The 20472-nt window shown below is 43.0% G+C and overlaps 1 protein-coding gene and 1 long non-coding RNA gene across 10 annotated transcripts in view; one reads left to right on the top strand and one right to left on the bottom strand.

Moving 5' to 3' along the window:
- Positions 1-17528, bottom strand: part of Zfp148 (zinc finger protein 148) — a 123129-nt gene extending 105601 nt beyond the window's left edge. Inside the window, exon 1 of one of the 9 annotated variants that reach the window (NM_011749.4) lies at positions 17276-17528. The gene's annotated coding sequence lies outside the window, so the exon portion shown is untranslated. The other 8 variants (XM_006522103.4, XM_006522098.4, XM_030249100.1 and 5 more) reach the window with 8 other exon arrangements.
- A 38-nt stretch (positions 17529-17566) lies between these two features.
- On the top strand, positions 17567-18449 carry 1700007L15Rik (RIKEN cDNA 1700007L15 gene). Its single transcript, NR_045709.1, has 2 exons — positions 17567-17787; positions 17924-18449. It is a non-coding gene; the product is annotated as an RIKEN cDNA 1700007L15 gene (long non-coding RNA).
- The last annotated feature ends 2023 nt before the right edge of the window (positions 18450-20472 follow it).

Below are 20472 nucleotides of genomic sequence, written 5' to 3'. Positions count from 1 at the left end.
GACATACCAACGGGACATTTTAAGTTCCTCAGCAGGATGTCTGTCCCTTTCCTGCTGCGTCCACCCTGGGTCTCATTATATACAGTAGTTTTTCTCGGTTAGCACATCTTCTCTACATTGTTTCCCCTCCTCGCTCCTCTCTGACCTCCTCGTTCACTTCCTGTCTATGCATTTAACCCAGTGGTTCTCAGCCTCCCTAACGCTGTGACCCTTGTGACCCTTTAACACAGCTCCTCATGTTGTGATGACCCTCAACCATAACATTTATCTTCATTGTTACTTCATAACTGTAATTTTGTTGCCGTTATGAATTGCTAATATAACTATTGTTGGAGGTAGAAGTTTGCGGGAAGAACCATAACACACAGGCTGAGAAGCACTGAGCTATCTAGCTTCTACTGACTTATCTATCAACTTGTCTATATTCTGACTGGGAGTGTGGCTCAGTAGCTAAAGTGCATCCCTAGCATGTACCAAACCCTGGGTTTGACCCAAGTACCACATAAAACCACATGTGCTACACAAACCTGTAGGCCTAGCACTTGAGAGGTAGAGGCAGGAGAATCAGTAGCAAGTTCAAGGACAGCCTAGACTATTACTGCCCATCCCTCAAGAAAGAAAAAAAAAAACGGGGGGAAGCCCTGGTCCATGCTATACAGTCAACAATTACAAGCCTTTCCTCTCATCTTTGATATACTTCTACTTCATTTATAATGTTTCCTTTTTAATCCACATATCTTTCAAATAAGTTTATCTGAATATTACATATGAAGGGTTAAGATTCTACAAATGTTACTTTGTACAGAAAAATCAAAGAACTGGTGTCTATAACAAATCTGATTCTCTCAACCCCATACCTCAGACACAATGAGACTTTTCACCTCTTGACCAGACTCCAGTGACCACTTCCTCTTCTTAAACTCACCCTTTCCTGCATAAACTGCTTTTCTAATGTCTAAAGCCTCATTCTCCTACTCCTTCAGTCCGATAAAAAGTCTCTCTGCTTCTCCTATTACTACTCCATCACTAAAGGATTGCTGGGAGTTTCCACTATGCACTTCATCCCTCTGCACCATCCACCAATCTCTGGAGTAGTTCCTCCAATGACTTCAATTCTGCTTTGTTGTAGATTAGCCATTATTCATTCACTCCCCCTCTCCCTCCCCCTCCCCTCTCCCCCTCCCCCTCCCTCTCTCTCTCTCTCAAGATTTATTTATTATCTAAGTACACTGTAGTTGTCTTCAGACACCCCAGAAGAGGGCATCAGATCTCATTAGGGATGGTTGTGAGCCACCATGTGGTTGCTGGGATTTTGAACGCAGGACCTGGAAGAGCAGTCAGTGCTCTTAACCACTGAGCCATCCCTCCAGCCCCATTAGCCATTATTCTCAACGAACTCAACAATATGCTCAAAAACTTTCTTCAGGGGCTGGTGAGATGGCTCAGTGGGTAAGAGTACCCGACTGCTCTTCCGAAGGTCCAGAGTTCAAATCCCAGCAACCACATGGTGACTCACAACCATCGGTAACAAGATCTGACTCCCTCTTCTGGTGTGTCTGAAGACAGCTACAGTATACTTACATATAATAAATAAATAAATAAGTAAATAAATAAGTAAATAAATAAATAAATAAAAACTTTCTTCAGTACCTTCCTCATTTCCTAAAGATACCCCACATCAGCTACACACACACACACACACACACACACACACACACAAACAACCCATCAACTCAGTGTGCTTTATGACTTCAAAGATTCTCTTTTCTTAGCCACAACCATATATAGGTGTGTGTACATACACACATACACCTATATACACACACACCTCTCATCTTTTTGAAACAGGATCTTATGATGTAGCTTGGGCTGGTTTTGAACTCTCAAGTTTTCTTGTCTCAATTTACTGAGTATTGGTTCCATCGTGCCTTGCTTTACCCCTTTTTCCTGGCATTTAGCTTCACTTACGCCCCACCCACTATGACTAGCTGTCCTTCTGTGCTACTCTCCTCAGAAGGCCACTGTCTTCTACCACACTCACTGTTTGTCTCCTCAGTGCGTATGTTCTCACCTACTTCCTCCACACTTACACACTGGGTACTAAGAACAGCAGCAGAAAGCCATTGAATCTTCCATTATTTATTCTAAATATAACTATTCATCCCATCAACTAATCTAAAGCATTTCCATACTTAAATGCTTAATCCCACTCAAATACTCAAGTCCTTCCATAAAAGTCTCAGATCATACCTTTGGCACCTGTAATCCTCTTTACACATTCTAAATGCTGCGTTTTCCTTCATCCATCTGTTACCTCCAGCTTCAGAATAAAGTACCCATGCTTCCTAAAGTTAACTCAATTCAACTCCTACATCCACTATTTCCATCTTAGTCCACTAAGTAAGCTTCATGCATTCTGGTGATTTGTCTATCCAGAGAAAAGGCAGGTTCTATATACCAGGCCCTTGGCCCTCCACTCAAGTCTTTGGCATACATCTAAAGACGTGTCTTGGTTTTTTGTTTTGTTTTGTCCCCTACCCCACCCCCCAAGACAGGGTTTCTCTGTGTAGCTCTGGCTGTCCTGGAACTCACTCTGTAGACCAGGCTGGCCTCGAACTCAGAAATCTGCTTGCCTCTGCCTCCCAAGTGCTGGGATTAAAGGTGTGTGCCACCACTGCCCAACCTGTCTTGGTTTATACACGCATGATTTTTACATGGCATTCCTACACTAGATTCTTAGTTCATTACTCTAAACTGGTCTCTGCTTGACCCAAATTTGAATATGCTAATTCTATCTTGGAACTTTCTAAAATGTTCTCCCTCCTAATACTTCGTCAATCCTCTCCTTCATATGGATGGATATCTTTCTCAGCTCCCCAGAAAGAGCTTTCGCTTGTCACTCTCTGCCTCAACCTGCTTTTCCTAAGGAATCTGAACATATGTTTTTATTAACATATATTTTTTATTTTATGTATTTATAAAGCCGGGTATGGGTGGCTCATGCCTTTAATGCGAACACTGGGAGGCAAGAGGCAGGTGGATCTCTATGCATCCAAGGTCAGCCTAGTCTATGTAGTGAGTTCCAACACAGCCAGGGTTATACAGAGATGTTGAAATAATCTTTTTATGCACGGTGTAAAGGTTGTCTTTGTTTTATTCAAATGTTGATTTCTGTACTGGCACAGAGTTGAGTACAGGCTGGACCTTGGTATTGTTATTTACTGGATCATCACCTGTCCTGAGTATTTTGTGAAAACTCTGCTCTATCACCTTCTGATTGATTTAATAAAGAGCTGAATGGCCAATAGCAGGACAGGAGAGGAAAGGCAGTAGAGCAAAGATAGGAATTCTGGGGGAGAAATGGAGAAGGGGAGGTAGATTTGCCACCTAGCCATGAATGAAATCAGACATATGATAACTGAATTGGAAGTAACAGGCCATGTGGCAAACACAGACTAGTATAGACAGGGTTATTAAGTTATACAAGATAGTTGGAAACAAGCCTAAGCTATAAGGCCTAACCAGTCATAAATAATAAGTTTATGTGTCATTACTAGGTGGCTGGCAGATCCAGTAATAAGTCTACATGGTGAGTTCCAGAACACTGAAACAGTCTAACTGACACTTCCTCCTGCTAATAGCACTACAGCCCTAAGTACTGAGACAGTCTAACTATGTAGAAAGACTCTGCCTCAAAAAACAAACAAAAACAAAAAACAAACACATTTCTATGTATGGGTATTTGTCTTCATATATATCTGTACACATGCATGCAGTACCATGGAGAAGACAAAATGAAAGATCCCCTGGGACTAGAGTTATGAACAGTTATGACCCACCACATGGGCTGGGACTTGAACCTGGTTCTTAACCACTTAGTCACCTCTCCAGCCCATATATTGCTTAATCAACACTTAAATTATCAGTCCAAATTATTTCATAACTGCCAGTGAGTGTCCTACCAAATCTAGTAGTAGTGTCAACTAACAAGCCCACGCATGTATTCTCAAGTCTCTATTGGACCTCTTGGATCTTCCTTCAGTACTTTTAACTCTTGCTAAATAATCTACCCTTGATATTCCTATTTAGTTTGTTTTTGTTTGTTTAGAGACTGGATCTCCTTATGTAACCCAGGGTATCCCTGAATTCACTATGTGAGTATCAAATTCATTGCATCTTCCTACTTGAGCCAGTCTAGTGCTGGGACTACAGGTACAACCCTACACCTCGCCCAATGTCTTAGACCACTGAGACAGTCTAACTGACTGACATTTCCTCCTGCTAACAGCACGACAGCACTCAGGCTTTTTTTTTTCTTTTTAAGATTTATTTATTTATTACTTTATGTGAGTACACTGCTGTCTTTAGACACACCAGAAGAGGGCATCAGATTCTATTACAGATGGCTGTGAGCCACCATGTGGTTACTGGGAATTGAACTCAGGACCTCCAGAAGAGCAGTCAGTCCCCTTATTCCTACTATTACTGCCAACTTACATCCTCAACACTTCACACTCTGCCACAGCCTTGTAAATGTCTTCCAGTCATGTCTCTATCACACAAGGAGAATGTCTTAAGACTCTATTCTTAAACCCTCTTCTTACTTCCCCAAGCAAAACTCATCAATGAAAACAAAATTTCATCAATGGTGCCCCACTATATCTTAAGTTAAAGTTCCTTTGAGTTCCTCAAATTACCGACTATTCAATTATCCAACAATTGTAAAATAGGTAACTACACTGTAGAACAGTGACATAGGAGACCTGAGGAGGAATGAAAACGAATAAATCACTGCTATGTGCAACAGAAATGAATCTGACAGCCATGACCTAAGAAAAAATACAGAGATAAGACTACATTTATTAGAAGTTCAAAGTCATACAGAACTACACTGTTACAAAGAGATTAAAATAATAATTGTGGTTTGGAGAACCACCTTCCTGCTTGGAGGTGACATATGGGAATCTTATGGGAATAGAAGAAATGTTAGAAACCTCATATATAGTAAGCTAGGAGGTAGCCATGTAAATAGCTATGTAAATAAGCCTTAAAACAAGTTTTAAAACATATTATCCTGTGCCTTCAGGATTAAAGCACTTTACTGGGCATATTTCAATAAATAAAATGTTTTAACCCACTTTGGTCTGGATTTGGGGCTCTCTCTGCTACTATTTTCTAGCTTTCTTCCTTTCCATTCCACAACATGAACCGTAATTATAGATGCTTTAAACCACCAACCCCTAAACACATCCAGAATTGTCACTTCCATTATTCTCATCATTTGACCTATATTCTTGCCTATCCTTCAAGTTCTAAGCTACACATCAATTCCTCCACAAAGCCCGACCAAAGCTGTCAAATTACTTGTGTCATAGACGGATGCATATATTTTGTCCCTAGATAAATTCCTGAAGAAAATGGATCATGTACATGTTCATAAACAGATATGTATCCTTTCGTTGCCTACCATAAAACCTTGTACAGTATAATGTACAAAGATTGCTAAGGAAATTCTGGAAGTCCATCAAAAATACCCTGTAACCTAACCCTCCCATCCCAGTTTGCACATTTAATCATACAACAAATTATTAAACTCTTACTACAGGAAATAAACTGTCTGTTGTAATGTGCTCCACTATTCTACACAAAAATTCAATCCAATTCAGCTGCTGTCATCTGAATCTAGCCACCCAGTCTCTCCACTGCAATCACCCCATGCCACCCTCTCATCTCTAATATTACTGCTGCTACTAACTCAAGCCCTTCTGAACTTCATTTTCAGCCTCCTAACTGATCTTAACTCCTACCACACTGCCCCAATGTTATATGGTATATCTATTATCAGATTAAATAAATAAGCCTAGGGACATAACTCACTGGTAGAGCACTTGCCTAGGACTATAAGGGAAAAGAAAAGAATGTCAATCTGTCTAATATATAGTTCTTGACAATTCTCTACTCAAAATTCTATAGCTACACATTAATGATATGCTAACATACTTCAATATTATTGCTAACATACTTTCATCATCAAATCCCCACAACAACCTTAGTCAAAAAGGTACAATGATTATCAATTTCCCGATGAGAAAGTGGAGATTCAGAAAAGGAAATAATTCTCTACATAGAATGGGTAAATACAAGAGCTAAGACAAAAAAAAAACAACTTCTGTTTGCTTAAAAAGCACAACACTAACTCACCAATCACAAACTACTTATCATCCATATTCTACTCAATTCAAACTAACTCTTCCTACTTTAAAACATAATATGCTCTACTCATGAATTAACCCCTCTATACTTAAACTACACAGGTTATGATTATTTAGCAATTCATGAAACCCATTTCATACATGATAATTATATTCCTAACCCAAAACCCCTGAGCCAGTTTTTTGGGGGAGAGGTGGTATTTTTCTGGGCATTTGTGGCTCATATCTTTCATCAAAGTACTCAGGAAGCAGAGGCAGGTCAACTTCTTAATTAAAGGCCTAGTCTACATAGTGAGGCAGGGATATACACAGTGAGACTCCATCTTTCTAAAAAGGACAATGAAGACTGGAGAGATGGCTCAGCCATTAAAGGTTAGGCTCACAACCAAAAATGTAAAAAGGGAGGTGGCACTAGAGGGATGTTCAGAGGTTAGGGGAGTGGGCTAAGGTGACCTAGGTTTAATCCCCAGCACCTACACAGCAGCTCCCACCTGTCTCTAACTCCAATCCCAGGGCATCCAATGCTCTCTTCTGATCTCCAGGGGTACTGCATGAACACGGGTACAGGCACACATGCAGACAAAGGGACACCCATACACACAATGAAAGAGAATAGTATATACTATTTTCTAAAAAGAGAACAGTATATACTATTATAATAGCATCCACCTTGGTAAAGATGGTTTTAGTTATGATTTTTTGCTTTACATATATACATATTCATATATACATGTATTCACTGAGATATTATACCTTGTATTTCTTACTATTGGTCATCATGTAAATATTATACCATTCCCCATAGATCTTAAATATCTCATCTCCAATCTCTCCAACTAAAATGTTCTTTTTAAATATTTTATTAATTTATTTTTCTCTTCTTTTTTGAGACAAGGTTTCATTATGTATCTCAGACTGACTCTGGTAAGCCAAACTGGCCCAGAAAACTGGATATTCCTGCCTCTGTCTCTAAGTACTAGAGTTACAGATTGGCACCATTGCACCAGGCTTTCAAAATTCCACTTATGTAGCACTGCAATGCAGTCAAATATATTCTTACAACTTCAGGAACAGTGGACATTTTCTTATGCCACATTTTGCTGTTTGTGGCACACCTATGACCGCTGTATATTTGTGCACAAGTCTAGCTCCCTCAGAGCATAACTCCCAAAGGGTTCATTCTTGATGACCTCTAACGATGCTTTTATATATGTTAAATGAAAATCATAGCTGGGCAGTGGTGGCGCACGCCTTTAACCCCAGTACTCGGGAGGCAGAGGCAGGTGGGTTTCTGAGTTCGAGGCCAGCCTGGTCTACAAAGTGAGCTCCAGGACAGCCGGGGCTACACAGAGAAACCCTGTCTCAAAAAGCAAAAAAACAAAAAAACAAAAAAAATCATGCAACAAATTGTCTTAAAGCCTTATCTACTAAATTCTGTTAACTCTCGTGCTTCAAGTATTCTCACCATCTTCTTCTTCAAAATAGCCCTTTCGAACAATCCTCTTTACCTCCCCCCATCATTCCTCCACTGCTCATTAGACATAACTCATGACGACCATTTCCTTTCAGAATCACTTTTCTCCCCACTCTGATTCTCCTCTACCTTAGTTCTCATTCTCCAGCATCTAAACCAATCAACTGCCTCCTTTTGGAGGTAGGAGGTGAGAGGATAGCTTTCAAAACAGCTTCTCACTCCGTCATTCTAGCTAGCCTGGAACTTGCTATGTAGACCAAGCTGCCCCTCAAACTTGTAGCAATCCTCCTGCTCTGTGTGCCAGGATTACAGGCATGAGCCCCCAGCCATACTGACCAATTTTATACTTAAGGTATTTTTCTACAACTACATCTCCTCAACTTAAGTTCACTTCTTTCTAGTACACCGTTTTTATCAATCCTCTTAATTCTTGTTTGTATAAAAATGTGTATAAGCCGGGTGGTGGTGGCGCACGCCTTTAACCCCAGCACTCGGGAGGCAGAGGCAGGCGGATTTGAGTTCGAGGCCAGCCTGGTCTACAAAGTGAGTTCCAGGACAGCCAGGGCTCTACAGAGAAACCCTGTCTCGGGAAAAAAAAAAGTGTATAAAATGGAAATTATAAATAAATGAATGAAACAAAAACAGAAAAGATAGTTCAGCTTTCCTGAACTACCTACCTCAGTTTCCCATTCTCTTTTTTGTTCAACAGGCATGTGTCCATCCACTGCACATATGCCCTCAGATCTATTTGTCCCGTCTGCAATTCAGACAGTAGCTCTGAGAAGAGTGCAGGAAAATGTCAGGATAACAGGCTAAATTGACTCATGCGTATTTTTTACTCAAAAAAATCTTCAAGGTAGACTCAGAAAGTAACAAACTAAAAATTGCACTAGACAAAGATGTAAAAGTCCCCACAGCTGTTACAGAGGGCTCAAAAATCTGCCCAACATATGCTAATTCAGAAAGAAACAATTCAGTAGGAACAGATAAAAGAAAGAAGGCAGAAAGCATTCACATAGAGCCACACTGTAGACTCATCCTATGGTTGCCCAAGAAACCTGGAACCCAGTGATTCCTCTCTGAGATCCCTTAGAAGTCTCACAAACATCTCAAGCATTGTCCTCTTCTCTCCTTTCCCAATACTATTAACAAATATCCCAATACCCTGAACTCTGGTGCTGCTGACAGTCTTCAAAAGTCCTTGTCCAGCCAGGCTTGGTGGTACACATCTTTAATGCTAGCACTTAGGAGGCACAGGCAGATGGATCTCTGTAACTTCAGGCCAGCTTGGTCTACTTAGAGTTCCAGGACATTCAGAGTTATAGCCACACAATGAAACCCTAACTCAAAATGCAAAACAAAGCTACCCCATACCTTTTAAAATTCACTCCACCCATCCAATCATCTGATTTGCTTAATTAACACTTTGAAGTACCTAACTGTAAAGTGGCCACCACTGTCCAAAATATTTCCAACTTTGACTTACTAAATTGTAAGCAAAGCTCTTCTCTATTTTCTCTATTTGATACTGATTGGTCTTTAGCATTTCTTTAAATTAAAAAAAAAAAAATCAAAACTTTTAGAGTAAAAAAGACTTGTCAGGAGCTAGGAAGATCAAATAATGGCACCTCCCCTGACTGCCTGACTTTGGTCTCTGGGATCCACATAGTAGAAGAAAACAAGACTCTGACAAGTTGTCCTCTGACCTCCACATGCACATAATAAGTTAATGTAAAATATGTTCAGAAATATTTGTCAACAATGATACTCAGAATTTTATACTTTGTACTACTTATAAATGTACCACCCTCAAAGAATTATGTACTCCTAAGGACCACATCTCAAGTATACTTTAAAAACCCTCCCTTGACAGCATACAACAGACACTCAGTAATACTTGTATAAAGTGGCACTAGAGGTTAAAAGGTAATTCGAAAAGGTGTTCCACAAAAGGTCTGAACACTACTACCACAAAACACTAAAAATTCTCATCTGAAAATATTTTTTTAAAGATTTATTTATGTGAGTACACTGTAGCTGTCTTCAGACACACTAGAAGAGGGCATCAAATCCCATTACAGATGGATGCTAGGAATTGAACTCAGGACCTCTGGAAGAGCAGTCTGTGCTTTTAACTGCTGAGCCATCTCTCCAGCCCAAATATTTATATTTTAAAGGATCCTATTAAAGCTAGTGAGACAGCTCAGCAGATAAAGGCACCCAATGCCATGTCTCACAATTAGAGTTCAATTCCTGAGACCTACAAGATTGGAGAGAACAGATTCCTGTAAGCTGTCCCATGACCTCCTCATGTACTGTGGCATGGGCATGCACATATCAAAATAAGTAATTTTTTAAAAACTTAAAAATCAATTCCTGGGCTGGAGAGATGGCTCAGCAGTTAAGAGCACTGACCGCTCTTCCAGAGGTCCTAAGTTCAAATCCCAGCAACCACATGGTGGCTAACAACCATCAGTAATGAGATCTGATGCCCTCTTCTGGTGGGTCTGAAGACAGCTACAGTGTACTTACATATAACAAATAAATAAATCATCTTTAAAAAAAAAAACAATTAGGGGCTGGTGAGATGGCTCAGCGGTTAAGAGTGCCGACTGCTCTTCCAAAGGTCCTGAGTTCAAATCCCAGCAACCACATGGTGGCTCACAACCATCCATAACGAAATCTGATGCCCTCTTCTGGAGTGTCTGAAGACAGCTACAGTGTACTTACATACAATAAAATAAATAAATAAATATTAAAAAAAAAAAAACAATTAAAAAAAAATCAATTCCTGACATCCTAGCTACAGAATTGCTCCACAACTGTTATTCTCACCTCATAGAAAGAAAGAGAAAACCTCATTATTTTTTAATTTTTCTCAAAATGAATTATATCAAATTTGGGATTTGGAGTAAAAAGGAACACAGTCTTACACTGTAGCTGTGGCTGAGTCAGAATTAAAAATCTTCCTGCCTCGCCCTCCTCCTCTTGTAGTACTGAAATTGCAGACCTGTGTCATCATGGCTAGCTAAAGATTCTTTTTTTAATCTGTTTTAATATGTATGAATGTGTATTGGTTGTGCGCATGGTGTATGTACCCATGTGTGTACAGGTATGTGCTTGGAGGCCAGAGAAAGAGGACATCAAGTATCTTGCTCCCTGCCTTATTTTTTTTAGCCAGAGGTCTCAGTGAATCTGTAACTGCTTAGGCTTTCAGTCTCTGCCTACCACCAATCCCACCACTATCCTATACACAGTACGGGGGTTACAAGCATAGCTGAAACCATTCTAGCCTTTTCTATGGGTCCTGAGGACTTAAACTCAGGTCTTCATGCCTGCACAGCAAGGGTTCTTACCCAGAGACAACTCCTACCCTTTAAATCAGATTCCTAAAACAGCTAGAGATAAGGAAATACAAACAAACCAGTGACCTTCTCCAGACCAGATTAAACCACCCTCTGATTAGAAGAGGCCCTTGGATCTTACTCCTTCAACGCTTCTGCAGGGTGAGAGCTCAAATCTAACCTACTCCACCTTCTTCCATAAACTCACAGTATTCAACCAAAGACCCTGTGTCCTCCATGCTCTCAAACTCAAACTCACAGAAACACTATTGTGTCCCTTTGTTCTTTGAAACAAGGTTTGCTATGTAGACCTGGCTGGCCTGGAGCTTCCCAAATGGCCTGAATCTCTGAGAGAGTCTCCTGCCTCTGCCTCCAGGGTACTGTGACTAATAATGCCCTCTAGCAATCATTCAACAGTTATTTATTAAAAGGTAAGCTGTTCAGTTTCCTCAAAGATTAAATAAAGTTGGAGTTCTAGAACAGGTTACAACCTAATTGACATTTTCAAAGAGAAAGCCAAGAAGAACTGATATAAATGAATGTGCAAAGAGAATACAGCTAGCCCAGTGGCAGAATCTTTGCCTACCAAGCACAAGACCCTAAATGTAATCTACAATACAAAAAGGGGGGGGGGATGAACAGGAGCAAATAGAATATTCAATATTTACAACTATATGTGAAAGAAATCTTGACATTAATAGTGAGAGGAGTACAATTACTTAGACAAGATTTCCTAAAAGAAATAGAACAGTATCTTCTTACTCCCCATATCTATAGTGCTAACCGCAATACTGACTCCATTCTTTTTACTACTTATTATTCTGTGTGTACATGTCACTTGCATGTAGAAGTCAGAGGACACTTTGCAGGAGTCAGCTCTCCCTTCTACTATGCAGGATCAGGACTTGAACTCGGGTTATCAGACCTGACAGCAAACACTTTTACCAGCTGAACAATTCTACCAGCCCTATTAATAAAATGTAAAAGTCAGAGTGAGGGGCCAGGGACATGGTTCAGTGGGGGATGGAGTTCACTGCAAAGCCAGGTGACCCAAGTTTGATCCCACAGACCCACAAGGTAGACCTGACTCACTCAGGATGTCCTCCACACTTAGACCATGGTGCATGTAAACACACACACACACACACACACACACACACACGTACACACACATAATAAATCAGTCCAATTTAAAAAGTTATAGCCGGGCTGGTGAGATGGCTCAGTGGGTAAGAGCACCCGACTGCTCTTCCGAAGGTCCAGAGTTCAAATCCCAGCAACCACATGGTGGCTCACAACCATCCGTAACAAGATCTGACTCCCTCTTCTGGTGTGTCTGAAGACAGCTACAGTGTACTTACATAAAATAATAAATAAATCTTTAAAAAAAAAAAAAAAAAAAAAAAAAAGTTATAGCCAGGCATGCAATGTGTGCCTGTAATCCAGAAGACAGAAGCAGGGGGGCAGAGGATTCCACAATCTAGGTAAGCCTGGACAATTAGCGAGTCCCAGGCCAGTCTGGAACTATTTAGCAAGGTCCTATCTCAAATGAGTGAGTGAACACCACAGACCTATGGAATGAACACTAATGGGTCATTTTAACACCTTCCCACATTTCATCAACTAACACTCTCCTGAAGACTGTCTAAGGATACTGCAACCCGGTAGGTAGTTCAAAGATGAACAAGCAATTAATACTTTCAAGCAACTCCTCATCTCTAGCCAGCAAAGCTAATGTTGCAAAGATGCTGGTTCCTACAACTCTTGTTTGAGTCCAAGCCTTCCCTTTCCCATTTCGCCCAATACTTCTGACTACTTTAGCAAAACCTTCTTTCCCTTTTTAAAGTTAGAAGTTTAAAGCCTATTCTAATATACTGGGAAGTTCAGAGATGCATGCTAAAGCAGTTGGTTTAAAGCATCTAAACTGAGTTTTTCAGCCTCTAAAACTCAAGGCTTAGACAGATAGGGCCATCAGGATGGTTCAGAGGGTAAATGTGCTTCGCTGCTTAATGATGCTGGCGAACCTGAGGACCTGAGTTCAACCCCTGGAACCTACATAAAGGTTGAGGAGAAAAACTAACTCCTAAAGCTCTCCTCTGACCTCCGCACACACTCACCTTGCTGCACACATGACCACACACATGCAATAATTTCTAAAATGTAAATAAAAGCTAAACTTAAAAATAAAATTTTTAATATCAAGGTATATCATCTAATACACAAAAATAACTGAAGAGCAGAATGGAGGATGAATAATAAAAGACATCAATGACATTCATCCATTTCACTCAGGGAAAGCTGACTTCTGTAGTCATGATCCAAAGTGATGACATCATTTTGGTGAAGAGAGAAATGATGGAGCAGAGCATGGTGGGATTCTTCCATAAAACAAAGACCAGAGATGATAAAGACCTACCAACCGCTTGGGAGAGCCAGAGAAAAACATGAACTACAGAAAAATTAATGCTTAGAACTGGCAGCCTGTGGTAGAGGACAAATGTGGGGGAGAGTATAAGATAAGGCAGCAGAGAGATCAATGTGATCAAAGTGATTATATACACATATGAAAATGCCATGCAGTAACCCATTATTTTATATGAAGTGTGATTTTACGGTTTTTTTTGTTTTTTTTGTTTTTTTCATAAAACAAGGTTTCTCTCTGTAACTGAGCCCTGGTTTAGCCTTGACTGTCCTGAAACTAACTCAGCAAACCAGGCTGGCCTCCAACTCACAGAGGTCTGCCTGCCTCTGCCTCCCAAATGCTAGGCTTAAAGGTGCACTCCACCTCCTGCTATGTGTTCATTCTCTTAAGGTGGAAGGTAAGAATATGGTTAAGAAAAAAGGGCTGGAGTTGTAGCTCAGTTGTAGTGCTTACCCAACATGCAAAAAAGTCTTGGGTTCAACGAGGCCTTTCAGTCCAGCACTCATTCCAGGCTGGCCTGATCTACATAATGAGTTCCAGGACAGCCAGGGCTACACAGAAAAACCCTGTTTTAAAAAAAAAAAAAAAAAAAAAAAAAAAAAAAAAAAAAAAAAAAAAAGGAGAGGGCTGGAGAGATGGCTCAGTGGTTAAGAGCACTGAGTGCTCTTCCAGAGGTCCTGAGTATAATTCCTAGCAACCACATGGTGGCTCACAACCATCTGTAATGAGATCTGACGCCCTCTTCTGCTGTGTCTGAAGACAGCTACAGTGTACTTATATACATAAGATAATTAAACATTAAAAAAAAAAAAAAAAAAAAAACTTGGTCCCCAGTTCAGTTCCCAGCACTGCAGAAACTAGTTGTGGAATTCACACCTGTAATGCCAGAAATCAAAGAGGCAAAGGTTCAGACAGTCAGGGTCATCTTTCCTACATACTTAAGGGGCCAGCCTGGGTGACAGAAACCTGTCTCAGAACACCAACACAAAAGCTCACTGGACACGGTGATGTGGGCCCGTGATCCCAGCACCTGGGAGGCAGAGGCAAGCGGATCTCTGTTGAGTTTGAGGCCAGCCTGGCCTACAAAGCCAGTCCCTCCTCAGACAGAGCTACACAGTGAGACCCTGTCTCAGAAAGGGGGGGGGGGGGCTTGCAGGGCACAGCAGGCAGCAGTCTATGAAAGCAAAACTGCAATGAACCCCTGTTTCATTGCTTTTCATTGTTAGTCCCTTCAGGACAGTTTTTTAAAATTACATATATTCATATTATTTGCATAAGAAACACAACATACTGTATTTGGCACTCAGTAGTAAAAGAAATGACAATACACAATACCAGTGCAGCAGAGGGAAACTGAGCCACGAACACCATGACAGTAAAAATGGGTGCATCATGTCAAGTAAGCCCTTTTTTAAAATGGCCAAAGAAGCAGCTAATAAGAGTGCGTCCTGCTCTTCCAAAGGACCCAAGTTCAGTTTCCAGCACCCACATCAGTCAGTTCAAAAATGCTTGTCATCCCAGCTCCCGAGGATCCAACATTCTCTTCTAACCTCCTTGGTTACCCTCACATCCATGGCATATGTTCACATAGACAAATACATATGCATAAATAAAAATAAGATCTTAGCTGGGCGTGGTGGCGCACACCTTTGCTCCCAGCACTTGGGAGGCAGAGGCAGGTGGATTTCTAAGTTCGAGGCCAGCCTGGTCTACAAAGTGAGTTCCAGGACAGCCAGGGCTATACAGAGAAACCCTGTCTTGAAAAACCAAAAAAAAAAAAAAAAAAATCTTTTTAAAAGTGAGCAAATCTAAATGCACTAACCGGAAAATTTCCAAGTTTTTTTAAAAATAAAAAAATCCAGTTATTTCTATAAGAAAAATTATAATGAAAGAAAAAGGAATGAATATACCTGAGTTTCCTTCCCCTCTCCCGAATGTTACCCCATCCTCCCCATTATTCTCTTTTCCTTCAACTGCCATGAAAAAGATCTGTCACATTTAACATACTCGTCTTCCCTTCAGTTGAAATGATACCACAACACATTATGTAATTTCTCTTAATAACAAAAGGTGACCACTATCCAAATAGAATTTAACACATTGTTCTAGCCGGGCTGTGCCTTTAAGGAGGCACAGGAAGGTGGATTTCTGAGTTCCGGGCCAGCCTGGTATACAACAGCAAGTTCCAGAACAGCCAGAACTACAGAGAAACCCTGTCTCAAAAAAAAAAAGCAAAACAAAACAAAAAGGACAAGACTCTGTTCTCACCCAGTGTTCCTTCTTGAAAAATGTGGTCTACTGTGCATTCAGGGAGTGCAGAACTTGGTTTCCTAACATAGGGACTGTCCCTCCTCATGAGACCTCGACTCATCCTGTCACTTCAGATTTCCTTAGGCATTACAACCACTCCTGACCTCCTTATAAGCTAAGATAACAGATATTCTAGATGCTCTGCCTACATTTTGCTTGCAGATGTTATTTTCTTTAATAACATCATGCCTCCGTGAAAGAGTACACCCGGAACTGTGAATGGAAAAGGATCTCCCGCCAACCCGAAGTATAGAACTAGACAAATGGAGCCTTCAAAGACCAGACTAGAATGCACCAACTCTTGACCCGGACAATTACAATCTATGTCCTGCAACCTAGGCTGAAATACGGCACCAGCTCTTCTGGTGGTACCATATAAGCTAGGCAGTGAAGAAGAACACCGCCAGGCCACGTTAATTCCTATTCCACCGTCTTCCAGGACGGTGTTCATCCACCCTCCGGTAACAGACAATACTCCAAATCTGCTAAAATTCTCAACTCCGTGGCCTCAAGAATGCCCAGAAGCCAGGCGGTTTCTCAAGGTCTCTTTCAAAGATTTTTCAGTTCACTAGTGCGGCACTAAAATGTCTCAAACCAATCTACAGGCTAAGTGACTAAATTCTCAATGACCCCCAACCAAGCGGGGACCCACACTTACCGGATGTCATCTACTGAAGAGCCCAAACAGGTTCCGAACTAGGCCACTCTGGCCCATCTGGAATAACTCTTTAGACCTTGGGCCAGCATTTGATAATTATGCTACATCTGTCTATTCTATTATGCATTCTCTGCTTCTTTTCCAATATTTAGCACTCCTCTGGCTTCAAACGCTCTTCCTTCTATCCGTAGAAACTACTCTAGCCTTCTTCCCCTTGCCTTGGAAACGCTTCGGTTCTTTCCATAATGAAACACCTAACGTATCTGCACAATGAACACCCTCAGAATCCTCAAGACTGCTCCACAGCCACCCCCGGCATTCCTCCACCTATCCGGCATCTTCCCCTCCGGCCCCTTTCTCCCCTTTCGCACTCCTACTCGGCTTCCTGCAAGCAATCCCCTTTTCACCAGCCCCTGCCCTTCCCTGCAGCCAACGAGCACACCGAGGCAGCAGCGGCGACCGAGGCCTGCGGTGCAGAAAGCACTGCACCAAGACGGCGGAGAACCCCAGGGTCTGGCCGGCCTCGTCGCCCACAGCCTGGCACCCCGAGGCCTCCCCGCGTGCATCCCACCTTCCTACCCGACACCGGCCGCAGGCCTCGGAGGCCGCCCGCTCTCTCGCCTCCGCCGCCCCCGTCATTCTCCGTTCTCCAAGCCCCGACCCACCATCCTCGCGTCCCCAGCCCCGCGCTCCCCGCGGCCTGCGCCCGCCGCCTCCCGGGCCGCCCCCCGGCCGGCCGGCCCGCCGCTCCTGCGGGTCACACCGTCGTCGCCGCGCTCCCCCCCCCCCGACCGCGCGCCGCCCCCTCCCCTCCCCCGCCCTCCCGGGCCCAGGCCTGCCAGGCCGAGCGTTTACCGCGGGGCTGGCGCCGAGGCGCGCGGTCACTGACTGCAGGCGGCGGCGGCTCCGACCTTCCCACGGGCCCGACGAGGAGGGCGAGGGGGAGGGGAGAGAACTTTTGCTGTGGCAGCTCCGGCGACAGCTCCCACCCCTGCGCCTTTCTCCTCTTCCTCCCCCTCCTCCTCCTCCTCCTCTTCCTCCTTCTCTTCCTCCTCCCAGAGCAGTCGAGAGGCAGACATGGCGCGGCTAGAGCGTCGCCGCGGTCGCCGCCGCTGCCGGCGCGGTGCATTATGGGAAGCATCGCACACAGGAAGCGCTCCGGGCCGCCGGCCCTCGCTTGGCGCGGAGACCTGGCTGCGAGACCAAGCGTGGCTTTGATTCTGGCGCCTGCGTGTCAGCAGCGCGGCGTGGCCGGGAAAGCTGGGCCCCGCTCTGGGGGTCCCCCTGATGGGCCTGAGAGGAAAACGCTTTGAAATTGATGGGAGCTGGGAAAGCCACTGAGAGGGACGTCCTCCCCTTGAGGCTGGGTGCGTGCCTGGCACCCCGAGAAGTGAAAAATGGGGATTAAATAGCGGCCCAGGCCCTGGGAAGTGGAAGGGGCGGGAACGTCGATGAAGGGTTTAGCCAGGATTTCTTGGATCTTTCTTTTATTCTCTTACCTAGCCTCTCCTCTTTTTCCGGAAGATGCTACCCTGCACCCTTGAAACTAGAAAACCTGGTTGGAGTCTGCAAACCGCGATGCAGGATGTGGGCACCGAGAAAAAGCAAGAGATCCCAGTCAGGACTTCGTTGGCCCAAACCACGGTCTGCATGTCAGCAAAGACTTGGTTATAATCTCTGCATACCTAAGATTGCTTAGTTGAGCCATCTTTTGGCAGCCCTTCGACGACCTTCACTAAATCCTGGTTTCTTAGGAGCGCCCTCATTTAACACCAAGGCCCTTTAGTTGCCTATACAAAGGGAGGGCTTACAGTTAATGACCTTTGTGCCCACACAGTAGTACAAGGTCAGCTAACTTAATGTGCCCAGTGAATGTCGATCGGGTTATTGGGAACTTCCTGAGAGATGGAGCACCTTCGTTAGGATTTCTGTTTCACAATCTCAAGGCTTTATTTTAGCACCTCTCTGCAATACTTAAACATAACCTTTGAGGTGAGAGGGAAAGGACATTAAAATATCTACATAACCATTTCTGGAATTCTCTCCTTGTCCACACCCACCTCCCCACCCCTTGAATGTTCATTTGAATAGGCTTTTTGGCCAAACTCCAAACTCCCGCATTATGCACTTGTGATGACACTGAATTAGATTACTGTCTGCAAGGTTAATATTCCCTCAGGCGTTAACCTTAGTAAACCGCGACGCCTTTTGAAGTAGCTGAGGCTCAGAAGTTCAGCTGAATTCAAACACAGTTAACTAAGAAAAGCAGGGATGAGCCCACAGCCTCACAATAAACTCTACTTGAACCTTCTCCACTAAAAAAATATAAATTTTAATAAGATGACAGTGCATATTCTGAATGCTAATTGTAACAAAACCGTGATACAAGCTAGAGCAAGGGACAGTTAGCTGGAGGACAGCCTTCTGGCAACTTCTAGCAACTGCAGTGACATCAAATTCAGATGTATTTTTAAAAAGGGAAGAGAAGAAAAAAAAAACCCTCTGGCAGCCAAGAAGCTAACTTTTAGGTTTAAGCTGTGGTAAAGCTAATAACTAGAAAGAGCTAAAAGCCTAGGGTCACACCCAGTGGACTAAGATGAATAGGGTTGCCACTAGGAATACATCTCTTTGTTTCTGAAGAGAATTAAGACAAGGAAGAAACAACCATCTAAAATGGGCAGAGTGGAGAAGACTACTGACCATGCCTTCAAAGTAAGAGTGATTGAAGGCTCTTGAAATTCTTGCTGGTCCATTTTTTTTATCCAGACTGCTGCTGCTTACCTTCCAATACCAGTCTTGGCCACGCAGCTTGCTTCCTTTCCATCTTAAATTTCTTCCACTCACCCACTTTAAAACAATGAGAGACAGCCATAAGGTAGTGACGTTAATCCCAGCACTCAGGAGGCAGAGGCAGGGGTATCACTTGAGTTAGAGTCCAGCCTGGTCTACAGAGCAAGTTCCAGGACAGCCAGGGCTTCACAGAGAAACCCTGTCTGAGATGGCTCAGCATTTCAAAGCACTTGCTGCTCTTTCAGAGGGCCCAAGTTTCCAGAGCACCTGCACACACATGGCAGATAATATGCACAAGCACACACCATGAATAAAAATAACTCTTTAAAACAAATGAAGGATCAGCAAGGGGGTTCAGCAGGTGACCGCACTTGCTTCACAAGATAGCAACCTGAGCTCAACTCACACTAAAAGTAGATGGAGAGAATCAATTCCACAAAGTTGTTCTCTTTTTTTTTTTTAAAGATTTATTTATTATTATGTCTAAGTTCACTGTAGCTGTCTTCAGATGCACCAGAAGAGGGCATCAGATTTCATTACAGATGGTTGTGAGCCACCATGTGGTTGCTGGGATTTGAACTCAGGACCTTCGGAAGAGCAGTAGGTTCTCTTAACCACTGAGCCATCTCTCCAGCCCCAAAGTTGTCCTCTTAACATCCACAGGGGCACCCCTAATGATAAATTTTTAAAATGACTGTACACTTATACGAAGTTACAAATACAGGGCAAAACAACTCCTTTATCTCTTCACCCAGCTTCTCCCAATGGTGTGATATAAAACTATGGAGAGCCATCAACAGCAGCAGATTGGCAGGAGCCTGTTACGTAGTGCCCACAAAACCGGGCAGTATCTGTGACCTTTGAACCCATGTGCATCCTCCAGGGGTTTGGTTTGGTTTGGTTTGGTTTTTGGTTTTTCAAGACAGGGTTTCTCTATGTGGCCCTGGCTGTCCTGGAACTCACTTTGTAGACCAGGCTGGCCTCGAACTCAGAAATCAGCCTGCCTCTGCCTCCCGAGTGCTGGGATTAAGGGCATGTGCCACCACACCCGGCATGTGCATCCTCATGTGTGTTTAGAGTTTACCTCCATCCTATGTAGGAGCACAGGTCTGTCCCCACAGTGAGGACAGAACCACTCCTTACCAGTTTGTGGTAGTGCACATCTTTAATCCCAGCATTTAGGAAGTAAAGGCAAGTGGACATACATGAGTTTGAGGAGAGTCTGGTCTACAAAGCAAGCTCTAGGAAAGGACAGCCAGAGC

This window comes from Mus musculus, chromosome 16, assembly GCF_000001635.26.
Source record: "Mus musculus strain C57BL/6J chromosome 16, GRCm38.p6 C57BL/6J".
Taxonomy (NCBI): Eukaryota; Metazoa; Chordata; class Mammalia; order Rodentia; family Muridae; genus Mus; species Mus musculus.
The sequence above is the reverse complement of the archived record's forward strand: the minus strand, read 5'-3'. Positions and strand labels throughout refer to the sequence as shown.